The sequence below is a fragment of the Myotis davidii genome, unplaced genomic scaffold (assembly GCF_000327345.1).
Source record: "Myotis davidii unplaced genomic scaffold, ASM32734v1 scaffold147, whole genome shotgun sequence".
Lineage (NCBI taxonomy): Eukaryota > Metazoa > Chordata > Mammalia > Chiroptera > Vespertilionidae > Myotis > Myotis davidii.
The window spans coordinates 3014896-3032359 of record NW_006383010.1 but is presented as its reverse complement, the minus strand read 5'-3'; positions in this window follow the sequence as shown (position 1 = coordinate 3032359).

The window sequence follows — 17464 nt, the reverse complement described above, 5'->3', positions numbered from 1 at the left end:
GCAACCCCTTTGGGGGTTGAATGACCCTTTCACAGGGGTCGCCTAAATAATCCTGCACATCAGATATTTACATTATGATTCATAACAGTAGCGAAATTACAGTTATGAAGTAGCAACAAAAATAATTTTATGGTTGGCGGTCACCACAACATGAGGAACTGTATTAAAGGGTCGCGGCATTAGGAAGGTCGAGAACCACTGCTCTAGTGGATAATAGATCTTCAAGCACGATTGTATCTGTGACCTCCCTTGCAGTAATGGCAATAAGCAGTAAGAGTTAACAATTGGCCATTGGAATCAGACAGACTTGGGTGTGAATCTCAAGCCTTCCTTTACTAACTGTGTGGTGTGGTGTTTTTAATTGAACTCTTTGAACTTAGTTTTCTCATCTGTAAAATATAGTGCCTAATTCATAGGATTTGGGCAAGGATAAAATGAAGCAATAAGTAGAAAATCTAGGAATCACGGCTAACATATGTTCCATAAATATTAGATTAAAAAGCAATCGCAAAGAAAACATGAAATATATCTATATATCTATATATCTACATCTATATCCACTGCTTCTCACACTTCTCTCTGCTCTCAGTGATTGTTATGGTTACCAGTGGTTTCTCTCTAGGCAGCAGCTTCTGTGACATCCATCTCCCCGTAGAGCTCTGTATACATCTGATGCCCTATACCAGTGGTCAGCAAACACAGTTAACAGAGCCAAATATCAACAGTACAATGATTGAAATTTCTTTTGAGAGCCAAATTTTTTAAACTTAAACTATACAGGTAGGTACATTGTTATTAACTTAATTAGGGTACTCTTAAGCTGGCCTTTGCTAAAAACATCCTCAATCTGAGGGGTCGACCTCAGCACGTACCCCCACTTCTTCTAACGCCACTTCTTCAAAATAGACTCGCCCAGGCCGAAAACCGACTTCTGCGCATGGGCTACGAAGTTTCAATAGCACTGCACGTGTGCGCCCGCACGTGGTATTTTGTGGAAGAGCCACACTCAAGGGGCCAAAGAGGCGCATGTGGCTCACGAGCCGCGGTTTGCCGACCACTGCCCTGTACATTCTCATTGTGAGCCCAGGTCCCTATGATGCCAGAATGCTCAGTGTGACCCTACCTCTGGGACAGTTAATAATGTTTATTATATTCTCCAATTATTCATTTGGACACCTACACTGTTGTAAGCACTGTGCATACATCAATGGTGAATGGGACAGGTGGGATCATTGTGATCGGAAGCACACGTGGGGTAAGGAGAGACACTTCCCCTGTGAGGTTCTCCAGCCAGCCAACCATGTTCAGCTCTCTCCTTAGTAGCACTGGGAAGTTGGCCTGTGTATCATGTTCGCTTTGGAGCTTCCACAGCCCAAAAGCAGATTGCACTGCCCTGGCCTCCACTTTCCCTCAGTGGGAGCTCCCATGACTGCTGCTTAGGCTGGCATGGGCAAGCCTCAGGGTGTCCCAGGGTAGTCACCCACCCTGTCCTAGGCAGGTCCAAAATCCGGGCACCAGGAGAGGTGGTGATTCTTCACAGCACCTACAAAAAATAAATGCTGATGTATCTTTTGTTCGCTTTTTAGTGTCCCAGGATGGTTATAGAAAACAAATATAAATGGCCCTGGAGTGATTAACATTTAACCTGTGTTTCAATCTTTTCCATGAATTCTACCCAATGCAGCCAAAAATACAGAATTGTGAAAGAAGTAATTTACTATTTTTTCTCTCTGTTGCGTGGTAATTTACATGTTGAGTAGAGAGAAACAAACAAAATGAAGAGGGGATGTCATTGGGTTTACTATTGATGCTACAGCATAAACTTGGATTACTTGGTTCAAAGCAGTGCTATGGTCAAGTGTTTCCATAGACAAAAATAACGCGTTTTAATTGTGTTGTTATATTCTTTGTTTTCTTGTGAACCATTTTATAATTTAGAAAAGTAATTTGCATATTCAGGAGTAAACACAAATGCAAATATATCACATATTATAAAAATTCTCTATGAAATATCAAAATTTCCTTCATATTATATTGTATATCACTGCTTACCATCTAGTTTTATTCATTTGCAATAAATAGCTATTGTTTTATATACATTGCTTATTTTACAGAAGGTGATAAATGGATAGATAGATAGATAGATAGATAATTGATAAATAGAACTATTGGCACACATCAGGTTACATTCTGAAGGACACTTCTATGTATCACTTTCTAAAGTAATAATTCCAAGAAAGACACCCAGCCTACATTATGCTAACATCAAAAAGCAATAAAATAAAACTTTCCAAAGCTCTTAGCTTTGGAATTGTGAATGTGGTTAACTAAAAATGATTTCCTGTTTCCAAAATATTTTTTTCAATAAGAAAATCCTCTCTCTGGAAGTATCAGATGTCCTCATAGTTATTTGATATTACTGCCCAGAAGAATTTGTGGAGAAAAAGAGAAGAAAGTGGGAAAGGCAAACAGAGCCCAGGAAACCCCTCTTGGAATTTCAAAGGCAGTGAAATGTGGAATAAGTTAGCTATGCCAAGACATTTTATATCGAAACCCTGAAGAACTGAAAAAAGTAAAGAAACATTCATATGGCCTTGGCCAGTGTGGGTCAGTTGGTTGGAACATCGTGTCATACACCAAAGGGCACATACCCAGGTTTCTCATTTGAGCCCCTGTTGGGCCATGTCCGGGAGGCAAGCAGTCAATGTTTCTCATATTGATGTCTCTCTCTCTCTCTCTCTCTCTCTCTCTCTCTCTCTCTCTCTTTCTCTCTCTCATCAATAAAAACATATCAAGTGAGGATTTTAAAAGAAAACATTCATATGAAGAGCCATATGGCCATTATACATGTAACTTTATATGATATAAATTAAACTGAAAAAAAGAGAAGATGTAATAATTAAAACCTCTTAAAAGAGATACTTAGGAAATATTTAATACAAATAAATGAATGAATAATTGGAATTACAGGGAACTATGGAGTAGTTACTTCAATGTGTTTCTAAAATGCTACAGCTGTTGCTGCTTTTGTTAATTTTTTTAAAAATATATTTTATTGATTTCTTACAGAGAGGAAGGGAGAGGAATAGAGAATTAGAAACATCGATGAGAGAGAAACATCGATCAGCTGCCTCCTGCATACCCCCTACGGGGGCTGGGCCCGCAACCAAGGTACATGCCCTTGACTGGAATCGAACTGGGACCCTTGAGTCCGCAGGCCGACACTCTGTCCACTGAGCCAAACCAGTCAGGGCTTGTTAATTTTTTTATACCAAAGGTAGTTGCTAGGATTCTCCTAAAACCAGAACCAATAGGATATATAGACATATGTAGACAGACAGATAGCTAGGAAAACAGATAGATAAATTTATTATGAGGAATTGGCTCACATGATTATAGAGGCTGAGAAGTTTGGTGATCTGCAAGCTGGAGACTCAGGAGAGCCAGTGATATAATTCAGTTTGAGTCTAAAGGCCTGACACCCAGAGGAGCCAATGGTATCAATTCCAGACTGAGGTCAAGAGAAGATGAAATGAGATGTCCCAGCTCAAGGAGTAAGACAGAAAAAAAAGAGGGTGAATTCCTCCTTCCTCCACCTTTTATTCCAATCCAGGCCCTCAGTGGATGGATAATGCCCATTCACAGTGGGGAGAGGAATCTGTTTTACTGAGTCCACTGACACACTCCCCCAGACACCCCCAGAAATAACCGTTAATCTGGGCACCCTATAGACAGTCAAGTTGACCTATAAAATTAATATTATAGTAGTTCATTATCATTTGTTAATAGTTCTCATATTTTATGCAAAAAAATAAACAATAATTTTAGAAAATGAAATCTTTTATGACATTCCAATTTGTGTTGCCTCTTGTCATGCCATTCCTCACTGCTGTTACAAAGGAGTGGGAGAGGAAACATCCAAGGCAAGAATCCAAAGAATCATAACAACTTCAAAGCCTAAAAATAAAGCAGAAAAAAAATGTGCCACCTCATTTTTGGCCAGCAATGGATGTTTTAGCACACTAGATAGCAATACAACACTCTCTCTAAAAACGAAATATAGCCCGGCCAGCATGGCTCAGTGGTTGAGCATCAATCTATGAACCAGGAGGTCAACCGTTCGATTCCTGGTCAGGACACATGCCTGGGTTGCGGCTTAGTCCTCAGTGAGACGCATGCAGGAGGCAGCCAATCAATGATGCTCTGTCATCATTGGTGTTTCTGTCTCTCTCTCCCTTTCCCTTCCTCTTTGAAATCAATAAAAAATATTTTTTTAAAAAATTAAATATATTAGAACTCTTGTTCTTTTCAAACTAACAATCATAAGAAAAATGGCTAGTGATTTGAAAAGGAAAAAAATATAGTAAGTATAGGTAAATTTTAAATAGAAACATTAATTTTTAGGTATCTTGTATTCCATCTAAGATAAAACATGAGTTGAGGCATTGTGTAAGAAAGAAGAGTTAACCAAAACTAACATGTTATTGTAAAGCACTTTGTAAAGTATGTGACATTGTAGTTGCTCAATATAGGCTTTAAGGTTTTATACACTGGTTCTCAACTCTGTCTAAATGTCTAAAGACTATATAACATTGTATTGTATATTTGGAAGCTTCAAAGAGAGTGAATCTTAACAGATTTTTTCTCATCACAGAAAAAAAATGTATCACTATGTGAGGTGATGAATGTTAAATAACCTTATTGTGGTAATCATTTCACAATGCATACATATATTAAATCATTATGTTGTACATCTAAAACTTGCACAATGTTATGTCAGTTATCTCTTATATAAAAGGCCCATGGCCATCATGCAGTAATGCCATCACAACCAAATGAGCAGTGGCTCTAGCGGTGGGTGGGGCAGGGTGTGGGCTACTAGTGGTGGAGAGCTACGAGCAGTGATAGGTAGGGCGGCCAGCTGAGGCAAGCAGAAGCGAGCTACTCATGCCCAATTTTGTGTGCGTTGGGCCTCTAGTATCTCAATAAAACTGGGAAAAATTAAATCCTTTTGGAATGGGAAAAAAAGACTATTGAATGCTTTGCTATATATATTTGCTAATTTTGAACATATTTACTTTCCTTAAGAAGAATTTTATTTTGGAAAAATGTGAAAAGGAATAGTGGGGTGGACTTTTGAGCTATACATTAAAATATGTAATTTTAATAATTAAAAAACTTCCTTAACTAGTACTAGAATAGAGAAAACTTAATGTAATATATTGTAAGTCCAGAAACAAGCAAGTATATATAAAAATCTAACTTATGATAGAGGTGAAATTTCAAATGATTAAGAAAGGAAAGTTTATTTAGTAAATGAACAAGCCAACCGCTTAAGGAAAAATAATCCCTACTTTATGCCACGTAGAAAAATAACTTACAAATGTACTAAAATTTAAGTGTAAATTTGAAATACTAGAAAAAAATATAATGGAAATGTAATTTTCAGGTGAGAGACAGTACTTTAAATTAAAGTAATATATTTATGAAAATTGGCCACACTTTTCTAAACAAACACAAATTTAGTGAGCAGAGTAGCATTATTTTAGATTTTTGCAAATCTCTTTAATGTCTGGCTTAATAGAAAACATCTGGCTTCTCATATGTGCTTCAACATTCATCTGTGGTGATATCATATGTTGTGTAGCTTCTGGAAAACTCCGCTGTAAACTTGTGAAAGGAATTAAAGTTAAAAGGGCAAACGTATCTTAATATTATTATGAAAATAGTTTTGACTTTTTAGGCCTCTGAAAAAAGTCTCTGTGACATTCAGGGAACTCCGAATCCCACTTTGAAAACCACTGTTATAGGGTTTATATCTTTAAATTAATTATATCTCTAAGGGACAATTTCATTTTTATTGCTTAGTCCTAGTTTCCCTTACTGAGAAGTAGTACTTCCAATTAAATTATTTATGATTGTCCCTTCTAAAAGTATGTATTTGAAAAAAGAGAAAATGTAGGTGGGAGGCTTCCAATTTATAAATGATACTAGAAGCCCGGTGCATGAAAATTCATGCACTGGGGGATAGGGGAGGAGGAATCCTCAGCCTGTCCTGCCCCCTCAGGGAGCCCTCAGGGGATGTCCTACTGATGGCTAAGCCACAGTCTGGCTTCCCTCTGTGGGAGGTGACCAGCTGATCAGGGGAAGGCACCGCCCCCATCACCCTGCTGCTGCTGCTACTGCTGCCGCCAGCTGCCACAGCTGCCTGCCCTCGGCCCTCACAGTGTCACGGCTTTGTCCGGAAGGACGGTCAGCTGTCTGGTCTAATTAGCATATTATGCCTTTATTATTATAGATATGCACAAAAGCTTACACCAACAATGTGGACACGAGTAAGATTGAGCAGATCAGACTTGTGAAATTTTACCAACCTTGCACCACTTTATTTTGTGGTTTTTATCAAGGTAGGGAGGACAAGTCAGTGCGTAATCTCACCACCAATGATCCTAGCGTATCATTAACCTAGTCTGATTCAGGGAATACAGGAACTAGTTCTTTCCTCATATTCTCAGTGTCACACTAGAGTCATGAGGAAGTGCACGTGCGATTCTAGAGACAGAACATGAGCTAACTTGGACCACAAGGATCAGACTTTAGTGAGCTACCCCATAAAATCTCCCTCCCCACCCTTTCTCCTCTTGCTTCTCTTCCTCCTCCTCCTTCTTCCTGGATAAAAACAGACATGGCGGCCATATGAAGGTTTTAGTCTAAATAACTCTGACCAGTGGATCAAATCTGACCTGCTCACTGCCTATTGTTTCATAGCCCACACGTAGGAATGTTTTTAAATGGTTGCAATTGATGAAAAAGACTAATAATGTTTCATAATACATTAAAATTTTATGAAATGCAAGTTTCAGTATTTATAACTAAAGTCATATTGGAACACGGCCATACTCATGTGTGTATGTGTTATGTATCGGAGCTCCGTGCTATCCTGGCAGCATCAAGTAGTTGCAACAGAGACCATATGTGGCATTCTCATCACTCCACTCCTGCTCAGGGTGCTGCAAGGCATAGCGATGCAATTAGAACTCAACAGCATTTCAAGTGCCATGCATACTGCTGCCCCAGAACATGATTTTTATAAATTACCAATGTGTACCTATCATGTCAACATAAGGAAAGGAAAGAAAATTGGACTTGGGGAGCTGTGCTTTTAAAGCACAGTGACGTGTGGGTTGGGTGATTTTATTATTGAACTAGAGGCCCGATGTATGAAATTCATGCAAGGGGCTCAGCTCTTGCAGCTGCAGTGGCTTGCCTTGGCCCTCGCAGCCCCATCTTCACCTGTGAGGTCGCCCAGAAGGACGTCTGGAAGGTCGTTCGGCTGCCTGGTCTAATTAGCATATTATGCTTTTATTATTATAGATTAGATGGTAAAGGATGGTGTTTATTATGTAGTGACACTACAGCTATGCTAAAAGAATACAATATACAACAACGTTACCAGATTTTGCATTTTATACAATGTTTTCCACTTAACATAATGACCAGAAAAATTAGAAAATTTAATGTGGACTATTACATGGAAAATACAAAAATTTTAACATTTGCAAATTTTCCCTCGTTAATTTTTTGAAACATTTTAAAAATACATTCAGAAGATAGATTACAGTGAACTCTTTATGTTAGTACCTTTCTATGAGTGTTAGTAATGATTAACATTTTGCCATGTTTTATTTTATTTTTTCTTTGCTGGAGTATAGAAAGCCAATCTTAGACATCATTACATTTTACCCCTATATACAGCTCCACATACAAAAAATGTCCATTGCACCTAACAAAATTGACAACAAGCCCTCCATCTAATATTCAATCTAATGTGGGATATTTTATCACACCAAAATGTCTTCACAAAAATAAACTAAAAAAATGAAAATCAGGCTCCAGCCAAAGCGAGTATCCAAACCGCTCATTTGTTAGCCAAGCAAGGGAAGCCATTTACAAATGGTGAATTAATGAGGTCGCACTTGCTTGCCGTAGTTGAGGAAAAGTAGCAGGATAAAATAAGCCTGTTTAAGTGTTCAACCCTTCAGAAGGATCATCGCCTTTATAAGTAACTACCTATATCCCTGATTGTTTTTCCCTTTGGCCCACATAGCTTACAATATTTATTACCTGGACCTGTACAGCACAGTTTGCTAACCTCTGATCTGAATGAAGTCCATTTGAATTCTGCCTTCGCCAGCAGAATGCAGAGGAAGCTATTGCAGGAAAAGAGGTGCTGGAGACCACAGAGCCCTGGAGTTGGGGTGGCCACTGTCTTGACAGCAGGGAGAGAGACAGGCTTCCAGGGTCCTATCTGAGCTTTTCTTCCCCGAAAGAGAGCAGAGGCTAGAGGGTGAGTCTCCTGTTGTCAGAATTAGCTGGGGATTTTTGAGACTTTTTTTGCCCAAAGACCCTGGACCAAAGTTAAGTTGTTTTGTTGTTTGAATTTATCTTTATTGTTGAAAATATTGCAGTTGTTCCCCTTTTTTCCTCCCCACTGACAACCCTCCACCCCACACCTGCCCTTCCCAGACCTTCACTGCACTATTGTCTGTGTCCGAGTTTTTAAATTGAATGAATATAGAAATGCAACGTTATTTTAATTCCCAAAGTTGCTGAAACTAGGTGCTGATATGCACACATGAAAAAAGTTCTGAAGGGTGCCCAGCAACATGTTAATAATGGTTCTCTCCAGGTCACAGGGTTATAGATAATTTTACATTTTTTTCTTTTCTCTATTTTTTTTCTCCTGATTTTTCAACAGTAGTTATTTGTTAGTTTACTCTTTCATTAGTCTCATTTCCCGCCCCCCCCCGCAGTGTTTCAACTAATATTTTATTTATTTTAAAATTTATACTTTAAAGACTGCTCAATTTTAAAAGGCATTTTCTTATGAATGTACTAAAATTTTGTGAATGTACTAAAATTATCCTGGGAGAGAACAAATGTTGACTATTTTCAGATTACTCATAAAGAAAAAAGATTGTAGTTGAGAAGAAACTAGGATCATTAAGCCCGCTATCCTGTTTTTCCTGCAAATATTTTTTTTTCATTTTATTTCTTCAAGAACACAGGTTTCTAAAAAATTAAAGGAATATGTACTGAGAATCTAGAAAATAATGTTCTTAAGTAACTGAATATACCAGTATCATTACCAAACACAGACGGCAGTAATGTTGCTAAAAGAAATATGAGATTGTTATTTCTTCAAAAATAATGCATACTGAAGACAGTCTAGAAAAGCAATTAATAGGAATCATAGCAACGTTTTTATAGAATGCAAAGTCACTTTTGTGTGCATCCATAAAAAACTGTATATTTTAGAATTTTAATTTATGTATATTATTTCAACTTGCTCACAGGCCTGAGAGTTATGAATTCCTCTTAGATTATAATTTTGTGATGTGCCAAATACTTTTCACATGCTAAGATCGTTACATGTGTACAACTATGAGCCTGAGAAAGCATCAGGTTCTAAAAGAAATCAGTTGTCCTAGACACCTGGGAGCAAGGCTAAAGAAACATGCTCTCACCCCCCCCACCCCCCACCCAAGGGTGTTGAGACACTATCATTTTTCCTTCCAATGACTTTGGTTTGTTTCCATATTTATACATTTCTAGGAAAACTTTATATTTGCTCTAAACAGATGTTTGTGTTTGTTTATTCTGTTGACATAGAGAACTCAGAAAATTTGGATAATTTCAGTGTTAAGAGATGACATTGACCAGTATGGGTATCTTTCAAGCACACTGGGGTGCCTAATAAATTGCATATATTCAACCACAAAGCACAAGTTTACTTCTTCAGATCGACTCTTCATGTCTTCTTATTAGCTTCCAATATTTTCAGAAATAAAGAAAGAAGATTCAGAGAAAATTAGAACAGGGCTTTTAAAATCCTTTTTAATTTCCCAACATCTTGGAAGAAAGGCGTAGCCTTTGAACAGACCAGTATGAAAAGATTACGTCTTATCTGACAGAAGGACGCCAGGAAAATAACCATTTCCCACTTTATACTTGTTTCCAAGTTCACAATCAAAACGCTGATATTGACCATCCTAAGCTCTTCAAAGGTATGGAGGATAAAGACTTTTCTAATAATCACTTTAGAATAGATTTTCGTGGGAAGGAAGCACAGACTCACCAGTGGTTTCTTTCTTTCTTTCTTTTTTTTAGTTTTACTTTATCACCCTCATCAAACACACATTTGAAAGCATATCAACAGAGCATCTTCTGGTGAGTCAGTTTACAACAAAACTGAGCAGGGCAATTGTGTTTACAGGAAGTTTTCAGTAAAAACTGTACACAATACACTTGACTCCTGGCACTTGGTTCTCTGTTCTTGGTGATATCTTATTGTTTGCGAGTTGTTTTTCCTAACTGAGTGGAACTCTATGTGTAGATGGGATCAGTAACGAGAAGTTCTTTTCTCAAATCCCTAAACCTGATGTATGGGAACTGTGTTTCAGGGCGTGTTTTCTGTTTTGTTTGTTTTTGTCAGCCTACCTCTGGAGGTACATGAGGATTAAGTCTACTGGAGTCACTAAGTGGTAGCTGACAAAGGTGGCCTTGGGACTAACAAGTTTAAACATGGAGTTTGCTCCTGCAGGAAAAAAAGCGAAAATAAGATCAAGTCAAAGCTAGTCTTTTTCATTTGTCTGGGCAATCAATCACATGCCTTCCAGAGAAAGCTGCCTGTTTTACACACAAAGTATTTGCTTTGATATGCTTTACTGTAGAAATACAAGATGTGCATTAGAAACAGCCTGTCTTCCTTCGTTTTCTTGGTTTCATAGCTTCTTTAAAGTAGCTCACTTTTTTAAAAGTGTAATTTCTTTATCACATTTAATGTCATTATTCTACAGAGTAATCCTTCCCTTTCTGTTGTAAAGTGCAATAATAAGCATAGGATAGTCAGGAAAAATGGCTTTCCTGAGGATGAGAAATATATACCAAATCTCATTGCTTATTAAATATATTGCTGTACTTCAGAAAATACACAAAGACATTTAGCTTATACAATTATTTATTTTAAGGGTCGCTTTTGGAATATGGAGTCTAAATAGTCATTTACATTAAATGATAAAAAGAAGTTTATGTACCTTAAGTAGATTTAACTTCCAATTTTAAATCACCACTTTTTAAGAACTTTATGGTCAAATTTGCCAAAATGAGAGCAATCTGCTAGGTATCAGGAAAGATAAGGCTGAAAAGAAATGAGTGGGGCCCAACTAGTGTGGCTCAGAGGTTGAGTGTTGACATATGAACGTTTCACTTCCCACTAGGGCACATGCTCGGGTTATGGGCTCAATCCCCAGTGTGGGGTGTGCAGGAGGCAGCTGATCAATGATTCTCATCATTGATGTTTCAATCTCTCTCTCCCTCTCCCATCCTCTCTGAAATCAATTTTTTGAAAAAGTAAGTGTGGACAGCGGATTGCAGTGCCTGGGCAGAGGAACCCCTTTTCTAAGATGCATTTTGTTCAATGGAGTCAGGAGGAGGGGGATACAGAGTTTGTAATCTGGGTCCCAGGTAACAGAAATTTGCTGGACAAAAGTTTTTAACGAGACCAGAATTGGTAAAGACGTCTCCTTATCTCTCTTTCTCTAGTCAATCATTTACTCAATTTTAGTGGTTCTACCTTAAAAATTTCTCTTAGACACACTGAATAAATATATAAATTTATTCATTAAAACATGGATGAATGAGTGAACAAATGAATGAATCCATGAATGAGGCACAGCAGTGAAAGGTCTTTTGACTTGTTGTCACAGGTGAGAATGGCATCCTGAGTTCTGGGAGATCCATCCAAACACAACAACTGAGCCCGGCAGTGGGTGGGCCCATCACTCAGCATGCAGTTCTGGAAAAGGGAAATGGTTTGAATCAAGGCCTTTATTTTACAACACAGCAAGGTACTTAGGAAAATTAGAACAGAAGGAAATGTTGAAACTCACAGGCTAGTATGTGACTGCGTCATACCCCTGGCACGCTCATCATGTCTTGCTGGGGATGTGACTTCATTTTAAGAGCCAACCGCTGCTGGGCTGAGCTTCTTGAAAGACTTTCTAAACTACCATGATTACCCCTGTCGGCCTATGTGTGGCCACTAAGGGACAGAGTGGCAGGATGCTGATGATGGAAGAGGCGGGAGAAACAGGCAGAAACCAACCAGATTAGTCTAACTTGAGCCACTTGCCTCACTGTTAGTATCTGAGGTTATACTTTTTAATTATTATGCCATTATTATCGTTATATTTTATAATTTGTTAAGTCTTTTGTTTTCTTTCGACACACAAATAATTTGTTGACCGTTTGACCACAAAAACTACCAAGTGGCTATCTTTTTTTTTAAGCTCTTAAAATATCCTCTACTCAGCTGAAAGTAAGCAGAAATAGAGAATCTTCTGAAAACTTCACAAAACTTTCATATGAGTTGGAAAGTCAAGGGGTTTGGATAACCCAGGTGTGCGCCCAAACATGTGGGTGCTTGTCAAATGTAAGTCCCTTTTTAGTTCTCTTCAGTTTTTTTTGGTATCAGTTACTGAAAACAACCTTCAGGCAGGGCCTGGATATCTTTCATATTTCTATCAGTTGAAAAATTCAAAATAAAAACATTTTAAAGACAAAGCATGTGGAAGTACTTTCTCTAATTGCATCTATTTTATGCGGAATATCTCCCTAAGAAAGGTAAAGCAAGTGTTGTTAGGGGCAAGGGAATATGGGCCCCTAGTAGGACATGCACGATGATGTGGTTTCTGGTTTATTTCACCAGGATGTGCTTTGCTATAACAATGTTTACCTTGATTTGGGGTTTCTCGTCTTCTTCCTGGCTTGGCTTTAGCTTTTAAAGTAAAAACAAAAATAAATGAACAACTTTTATAAGCAAGTGTCTTTCAAGAAATAATTGTAGTCTCATAAAATTTTATCTTTTTTGATTTGCTGCAATTTGAGATGTAATAAAAACTTAAGACAAAGTTTAACATCATGTCCCTTAACCAAAATACAGTACTTTCCCATCTACTCTCATCTACGGAATGTACACATTTTCAAATATTTGTACACTAAGATTTAACAATTTTTAGTACTGCTGGAGTCTGCTAGGATTCTCCTTACAAGTTTTTAAGAGGAATAGAGTATGCATAGGAAACTTGGCATCACATCTAAAGTTACCAAATTAGATAATGTGTGACAGGATAGCTAATTTTTCAACAAATACCATTTCAACAAATGCCAGATCTGAAAGCAATCCCACTGAAATCTGAAGTACAATATTTCACATCAGATAGAAGACCGTACATAAAGTTCTGATTTTAAAAACATATGTAACATGTAGTTTCATATAGATTTTAGAGGCCATGTTTTAAAAATACTTCGGATACTTAATACCAAGCTATGGAAAATAGCATGCTGAGTTTTAATTTTTCCAAGTAAACATGCACTCTACAAACACTAAACTAACAAGCACATGTTCTCTTTCCTTGAAATGTATTATATTTTTAAACCAAAGACTCCAAAAAAAAAATGGTACTTTGCTCCTCACAGTGGGGCGGTGTGGGGGGTTGGGGGGGGAGACTTGCAATCACTCTTAGGTAGGCAGTATTAAGACAATAATACTAGAAATCTCTTAACCTGTCAAGCTAGTGTTGAGTAGTTTTCTGAAATGTCTGTGAAGCTTCTAATTACAAACATTTTTATAAATAGATGCATTTTTAAATTGAAAAAGTCTTGCTTTATACTAGGGAGAAGTTGAATGGCCTATGGAACTTGTTAGGTCTTTTGAAACGAAGTTTCTTGACTAAACAAACGAAACGATATGCCACTTGAGGCCATTCCTTCCAACTGAGTCACTAACTCAGGGGCAGAGCATGGCGTTTAAATGCCAGTGGAGACACAGCCTTCTGACTGTGATCCGTTTCCTGGGGCAGTCTCATATTTTGTATTTGCCCAATTTAATAAAATTTAAATCATGTTTACTTGTCACAATCTGGGAGCTCCTTATGTACAAATATTTCATCTAATTTGCCATTGGATCTCCCCAAAGAGCTCCATATAGCAGGGGCGGATCCAATGTTCATTGAGTTGAATGCGTCCAAGGGGGGCTGCCTTCTCTCCCAGAGACTGCACATGGGACATCTGCCCTGTTTGCTTTGTGGTATGTCTCTGCGTTAGGCCACCACTTACTAATTTTTGCTCTACTCAACAGGATCAGGATGGTACTACAATTGCCTACTTGATTCTGAGCCTGAAGTAAATAATCAGTGATATTTAGAAAGCTCCAGGAAGGGGTAGAAGGTGGAAGGAATGTGCTGTCAGGGATTTTTTTCTTTTTTTTTGGTCTACTTGGAGGATTTGGTGCAGTGGGAGATAGACCAGGTTCAGAAGTCAAATGGGCTTGTTTTCAAACTCCTGCCATTTCCTAGGAGTAGTGACAACTTTCCAGTGACCTTTGGTTTATCATCTATTAAATGGGAAGACAAGGTTTACCCTTTGGGATGCTGAGAAGATAAAATAAGATGTTAACATGTGAAGCATTCAGGATAATGTCAGACACACAAATGGTACCTATTAAAACGTGAAACAAAAGATAATGGTGATACATAATAAGATATTTCTTTGTAGGTCACATTCCTAGCCAGAATTGACTCATCCTGTCAAAAGAGGTTTAAAGGGTCCCCCTTCACTTTGGTGATATGTGAAGAAGGCTGACTCCATTCAGAGAATTCAGCTACTAATAGACAAACATGCAAATTAACCATCCCTCCGCTACACTCACCAGCCAATCAGGAGAGTATGCAAATTAACCCAACAAAGATGGCGGCTAATTTGCATACATAGGGGCGAAGCGGCAGAGTGAAGATTGAAGGCTCTGTCTGGAGCCATGAAGACTGAAGGCTCTGGCTGGAGCGAAAGCCTGGGTCCCAGGTGCTGGAGCAAAACTGGTGCCGGCAGCCAGGGGGAGGGAAGGCCTATTGCACAAATCTCTTCGTGCAATGGGCCTCTAGTCTATACACATAAAGAGCCAGGGGCCTTCACAACCGAACGAACTACCGAATGGATGACCGAATAGGCTGAGTGGGACAACAAGGCCAGCAGGAGGGTTAGTGAGGGACGACCAAACGACTGACCAGCAGGCTGTGTGGGGCAATCAGGCCAGTGTGTGGGGGGGTAGTGAGGGGCAACCAAACAACTGACCAGGCTGCATGGGACAACCAAGTCAGCAGGGGGGTTAGTGAGGGATGACCAAATGACTGAAAAGCAGGCTGTGTGGGGCAATCAGGCCAGTGTGTGGGGGGGTAGTGAGGGGCAACCAAACAACTGACCAGGCTGCATGGGACAACCAAGTCAGCAGGGGGGTTAGTGAGGGATGACCAAATGACTGAAAAGCAGGCTGTGTGGGGCAGCCAGGCTGGCAGGGGGGGCAGTGAGGGGTGACCAGGCCAGCAGGGGCACAGTGAGTGGCAACCAGGCCAGCAGGGGGGGAAGTGAGCAGCGACTAAAATGGGCGCAGGCCGGGCTGAGGGACCCCCCCCCCCCCCGCCCGCATGAATTTTGTGCACTGGGCTTCTAGTCTTTTAATAAAGGAAAATCAGGAATGGTCAACGTTTCCAACAATAGAGGAATGGTTAAGTAAACTATGAGGCATACATAGGATTAAGAATTAAAAAGCTAATAATAATTACGCTTTAATAAACTAGAAACATGATCACAATATGATGCTAATTGAAGAAAGCAAGGCATAAAACCATGTCAAATATGATTCCAATTTGGTTTAAAATATATACATATTAAAATTCAGAAAGAAATATATCAAAACGTTAGCACCATTTATCTTTGTGGTGCAATTATGCATGATTTATATTTTCTCCTTTATTCTATCCAGTTTTCTTTTTCATTTTCCCACAAGAAGCATGAATTTCTTCAAAAACCAGAAAACAATAAAAATAATAAAAATGAGCTTCAAAGATGTGATGCTTAAAGGTTTTTCTTTGAGGAATTGCACAACAAAGGCTAAATGCTGGGTCGTAAAGGCCCTGAAGAACAGTGGACATCCCAGCACAAAGGGCAGGATAAGAATGAATATGGGGAACGCAAAAAGATTCCACGGAATCAAAACAGAGACAATTCCCTTATGTGGGTGGTTTGCAAAAAATTTGGCACAGAAGCATTAACAAATACAAACACACACACACAACGAAACACACAACACAACCAAACAGAGCTACTCGGGCTGCAGATAGAGACAGGTCCAGGAACTCTGCCGCCTGCCACTCCTGATCCCCGCTGTCTGCCTTCCCTGCCCCAGGGTCTCTGCAGCAGGCTCTGCTGATGCACAGTTTGAAAATTGAGAGAATCATCTTAGGTTAAGGCTTATCATCACTCTTATGGTTTCTCTAGCTTTTCTTTAATGTGACTACCAGAAAATGTAAAATTGTTTATGTGTCTCACAGTTATGACTGGCATTACAATTCCACTGGGCAGTACTATCATAGAACAAACAGAATTGGGACTAAAATTGTTAGTCCCTCTGGTCTTATTTGGGATTTTTTTGTTTTGTTTTGTCTTGTCTTGTTGGTGAGGAGAGGAGAGGACTCCTTGTTCTATAGATGAAGAACGAGAAAACAGCCCCGTTCTCTTGAGTGTTTGATGTATCAATCGGGGATTGAGTTTCTTTGTGGAAGCAGGAAATGCCACTTATATTCCATAATAAAGGAGGGGAATGTGGACTAACTCAAAAAAATGCACCCAGAATGAGTTTTCTGTTGGCTTGCGCAATGGTTAGGAACTGGGTTGAGTCTTTTGGTCAGTTTGATTCTGTCTGGTTGACAACATGAAAAGGGGAAAATTATCTGTACAGATTTTTTTTAAAAAAACAACAACTCATTTTTATTCAGGAATGTGTCATCTTATATTTAGGTCTAAACCTTTAGGCAGAATACTTTTCTCTGAAATTAAGCATTAATCTTCTGAAGCCCATGAATTCTAACATTTTAAGTTCTATATCTCTGCAAAAGCATCTTCATCTATCATTTAAATGTATTTTGACAGTCTGGCTAACATAATAGTAGATTCTAAGATGGAGTTGACATTATACAGTTGCAACTTTCAAGGGCCTTAGTATTTTCATTAATTTATTCAACAGATATGCACTGAGCACTTACTATATGTCAGGCTCTCTTCCAGGCATTGGAGATACAATGGGAATAAAAAATAGAATAAGATCCCTGACCTTCTAGAAATTACAGTCCCCTGTGGGAGTTGAACATTTATCAAATAATCACAAATTTGAAGAGCAGGAGGCAGGGAGAATTCAAGTGAGAGGATGAGTTTTAGATAGAAGGAGGTACATCTCCTCCAAATATAGCAGGAATAATGCCCTGAATCCAAATAGCTACAAAACAAGCCAATATGTTTGATATAAAGTATATAAAGAGGAGAGCAAATGTAGCTGGGATGTTTAATATATATC